The sequence below is a fragment of the Cucurbita moschata genome, unplaced genomic scaffold (assembly GCF_002738365.1).
Source record: "Cucurbita moschata cultivar Rifu unplaced genomic scaffold, Cmos_1.0 Cmo_Scf00052, whole genome shotgun sequence".
NCBI classification, from domain to species: Eukaryota; Viridiplantae; Streptophyta; class Magnoliopsida; order Cucurbitales; family Cucurbitaceae; genus Cucurbita; species Cucurbita moschata.
Genome location: NW_019268568.1, coordinates 347,569 through 352,858, shown reverse-complemented (window position 1 = coordinate 352,858; position 5,290 = coordinate 347,569).

Genomic DNA, 5,290 nt, shown 5'->3' with positions numbered 1-5,290 from the left:
AGTGTTCAGTTTCTCCGACGAGCCCTCAAATCACCCTTAAACCGACACCAAACAACCTGTTACTACCGTAAGAGAGATCCCTAACGATAGCACAATAACTCAGGGGCATTTGGTGTTATTTCGTAAGCGTCGTCGTCGGTAACCGAGGTCGGGAAGTTAGGTTTCTTAATCGATTCTTAGATCTATGGCTTTTAGGAGCTTTTAGGCCGCAAAACTCCCAAAAAAGGAAAGAAGGACGACGAACAAAGAGGAAAAGAGAAGGAAGAGGACCGAAATCGGCAACGAAAACGCCGCGGGAAGGAGAGAGAAAACTCGCCGGAAAATCGGCCAAAGTCGGGTAAGGAAGACGAGATCCACGGATCCGGGTCAACCTGAACCCAGAACCTGGGAGAGCCAGCCCGTTTCCCCCCTTGGCCTCTGCCTTCGGCCCAGCCCAACTACAGCGGCCCAAACCTCAAACCGGCCCAGAAGCTACGGTTCAGTTGAACCAACCCAGACTAGACCCACGGTCCAATTGAGCCGGCCTGCAAACCAAACACTTGCGGCCCAGCCCAGTAAGCCAGGCCCAACGTTTAGCCTTGGCCCAGTAGCCTTCCACAGTCCACGACCCGAACCGGACTACGACCCGCGCTTCGACCCGACACTACCGCCCGACGTGGCTTTCTCTACTGCTGCCACGTGTCACACAGCGGCGCGGCAGTCCTCGGCTCGGCTCGACGCAAACGGCTCGGGCTCCGGCGGCTCCAGCGGCTGTTCGGCTCGGATCACCTGTTTTCAGCCCGGTTTCCACTGTTTCGACCCTCCCGGATCTGTTTTCGGCCCCGATTAAGGTATCCGAGGCCGTTTTAGAGCCGTATTTCACATTTATTAAATTAGGTAAATTAATTTTGAAATACTAACGGAAAGTGGTGAACGGTGTGTAGGAAACAAACCCCAGCGAAGTAGGAAGCCGCTCTCACGGAACGGGAGCTTACGTTTAGCTATTTAGGGAGTACTTCGGCCGAGGCCAACCAAGTAAGTGGCCTTACTATAGGATAGGCTATATAAATTGTATGATGCTTGATGATATGTGCCAGTTTATACATATTTTGTTGAGTGACGCTTAATATGTTTGACGCACGTTGTGGTATTATGATGAGCATGATGATTGCATGATTTTTACCTTAATGTGATGATGTTTTCCATATTGAGCATGCTAGATGATGATGAGTGCCATATTGCATCATGTCGTTAGATCGACGTAGGACACAACCCTAAGAGCATGAAAATGATATTAATATAAATACCCACGATATGCGTTACCTAGAGTAACAAAGAGGTGAGACTAGAGGGTTGTGTCAGAAGAGACATTACGATGGATTTAGAGGGACCTCATGCATTTTGTATGTTCATAAGCATAGGGCTACTTCCCCTAGAGATGATGAGTGCGGACGCGCACCTTATGTTGAGCGCGAATGCGCACAGGTGCGAAAGCACACAGATGAGGGTGTTCCTGAGGCGCATGACACTATGGGGTTCCGCTGACCTCCGGACGTCGCTACAGATTAGCTTGACCAGAGGGTCCAGGGGGTGTGCGAGCGCCCTGGGGACTCACACTCGCACGTGTGAGTCGTGTGTAGGGAAGTACTACACATCCAATTTGTCCGAGACTGGAGGCCACCCCTAAGATGAGTAGAGATAGGTCCCTATTCATGATTGCATGTGTTTGCATTAGCATGGCCCCTTTAGTGGGGTCACTTACTGAGTATTTCTTCGAAATACTCAGGCCGTGTGCCATATTGTTTTTCAGGTAAAGGCAAGGCTCCCATGTACGGTTGACGGTGGCATTGTGATCAGAGACTGTGGCGCGTGCATAGGATAGTTGCATATTTAAAATTCCTAGTCTTGGTTAGGATAGGGCGTTTGCATTTCATTCATCTATATTAATTAATTTGTAATCGTTTTATTTTGTCTTTTGAACTCCAGCATGATGTTTGAAACACGTAAGTCCGGCAGTGTTTTTCAATGTTTTAACGTATTCTGAAGTTTTAATTTTTCCGCTAGTAAAGATGAGCATGCTTAGGTTTTATTCTGCATTAGAGATGAGCATGAGACGTTAGTGGCGACTCTAGATATGTGGAAATTTAGGGTCGTTACAGTTGGTATCAGAGCTCTAGGTTTTAGATTCTGTAGACTAGCCTACAATGTAGGCTTGGCACGTTCCATGGTCCCAACGTCGATGCCCCGTCACCGTGAGGTACGTCTTGCACAAGATAAGAAAAGAGAAACGTTTTCAAACTTGCATGCATTTTTATGTTAATGTTACTGAAATTGTTGTGATATTTCACGTATTTATTTAAGAGCATGATGTGATGTGTTGCATGCTGAGTGATTTTGTTTGCAATATGATGTGAACTTAGTAGATGTGATGCATAGCATAATTTCATAGGTAATGAGCCTTAGACTTAAGAGATGCTATCTTGGTTTCTAGAACCATGCTGCCTAGACCATGCGAAAGAGTAAGACGAGGAAGGGGACGACCTCTTATAAGAGATAGAGGACGAGATGAGGCTGAAGAGAGCCCACCTCGAGAGGGATCAGAGATAGGGTTTGAATTAGAACCCTTATTGTATGTATGGTCGGAAAGCAGCCCTGAGAGGGTAGACGTAGTAACTAAGGATAGAGTAAAGAATGATCAAGCAATAGTAGCTGACCAAACTTTAAGCGTAGTCCTAATAGTAGTAAAGATGACCGACTTCAACGTACTACTAGGCATGGATTGACTAGTTGCAAACCATGCTATTATAGAATGTCGCAAAAAAAAAAAAGGTGATATTCTCACCATCGGTGGGACCTAGCTTTAAATTTAAAGGCACAAATACCGGGGCTACCCCCAAAGGTAGTCTCGATGATGAAAGCAAAGAGATTAGTCCAACAATGTGGTTGGACTATATTAGCATGTGTCGTAGACGTAAGAGGAAAAGAAAAGGCCCTAGAAAACGTGTCCATCGTAAATGAGTTCCCAAATGTGTATCCGGATGACCTACCTGGAATACCCCCTTCTCGAGTGGTCGACTTAATCATCGAACTCGAGCCGAGAACTGAGCCTATGTCCAAAGCACCCTATCGCATGGCACCAGCTGAGTTGAAAGAACTCAAGGCGCAACTGCAAGACTTACTAGATAAAGGATTCATTCGACCTAGCGTGTCCCCCTGGAGTAGTAGGGATGAGTTTGTTGGTAGTTCATATTTCGTTATAAGTCTTATTAATCTTATTCTCCCTCTTGGTTTATGGTCCTATATGGACCTCACCTAGTTAGTCGTTTCTGCTAGTCTCTCATAATCGTCATCATATCTCAAAGCAATCAAGGCGCAACTTCGGTGCTTAGGGTTCATGCATTCTAAGAACCGACCAACTCTCAAGTGTACCACTGTAGACCTCTGCCACCAGCCCCTGGTTAGTCGTTTCTGCTAGTCTCTCATCATCGTCATCATATCTCAAAGCACTCGAGGTGCGACCTCGATGCTCAGGGTTCATGCATTCTAAGAATCGACCAACTCTCAAGTGTACCACTGTAGACCCCTGCTACCAGCCCTCAGAATATTCTTAGGTTCTCTAGGTCTTCTGGTTAGTCGTTTCTGCTAGTCTCTCATCATCGTCATCATATCTCAAAGCACTCGAGGCGCGACCTCGGTGCTTAGGGTTCATGCATTCTAAGAATTGACCAACTCTCAAGTCTACAACTGTAGACCCCTGCTACTAGCCTTCAGAATATTCTTAGGTTCTCTAGGTCTCCTAGTTAGTCATTTCTACTAGTCTCTCATCATCGTCATTATATCTCAAAGCACTCGAGGCGCGACCTCGGTGCTCAGGGTTCATGCATTCTAAGAATCGACCAACTCTCAAGTATACCACTGTAGACCCCTGCTACTCGTGGCAGGTTCACTTAAAGGAAACTAACTGGCAACTTCCTATAAGTCCCTACAAGGGACGATCAACAATAAAATGGTCAGTTCTATAGTTACGCGGACCCTTGACAATTGAGTCAGGTTTACGATTAGAAGTTAGTTGGCAACCCCTAATCATCCCTGGATAACCGCTAATATCATATGCATGAACAATATTTCTCGACCAACAAGGTACGATCAACAATAAAATGGTCAGTTCTATAGTTACACGGACCCCTGACAATCGAGTCAGGCTTACGATTAGAAGTTAGTTGGCAACCCCTGATCATCCCCGGATGGGCTGATATCATATGCATGAACAGTAACTCTAGACCAACTCTAATGTACCTGAAGGGAATGAACTCTTCATCCACGTAGCGGAAGCATTGGGAACCGTTTTGATTTTATTATGAATTAAAAGAAAAGCAATAAATACGAGAATAAGAACTCTACCTTTGTAGAAACCCTAGCTTGCAAGACTCCTCGGAGTATTCCAACCATGCAGAAGTTTGGGAACCGTTTTGATTTTATTATGAATTAAAAGAAAAACAATAAATACGAGAATAAGAACTCACCCTAGCTTGCAAGACTCCTTGGAGTATTCCAACCATGCAGAAGTTCTTCAACATTCCACAAGATTTTTCTTGCTATGACTCGAACACAAGACCAAGGCTTGTGGGAGCCTCTTGAAAGAAAATCTCAAAGGGATTCAAGGAGAAGAAAGAGTTTCGAGAATGCCGCCAAATACCATAAATTGATTTAATTAATATTTAATTGTATCAAATACCATAAATATATTTTTATTTAATATATTTATATTAAATATTAATTGAACTCTTTAAATTAACCTATATTTTTCTCCATTTATATTTAACATATTTAATATATTATATATTAATTAAACCCTTCAAATTAAATATGTTTTCTCTGTTTATTCCATATATCTAATATATTAAATATTAATTTGACAGTTGAGATTAAATTTATTTATTTTTTCTTTATATTTAATATATCTAATATGCTAAATATCAATTTTAACACTTCAAATTTTCTTTCAAATAAGTTGAACCTTTTAGCGTTACTATGAGCTAACAAGGGAACCATTATAAGCTCCAGATACAAAATTAATTAATAAAACTCTTTAATAAATGAATTTCCATTCATTAGTCTCTCCACTATAGATATAGAGTTGCACTCTTATGCACGGTAGGACAAGTTATGTCCGTTGATATAACCATTAGAAGCAAGTCTATCATTCACGAGTTGTTCATAATTATAGCTGGGTCAAAAGTCCGTTTTACATCTGTAATTACATCTTTCACCTTAAGTACCACTAATTCTCTAATAAACAATTTGTTTATGA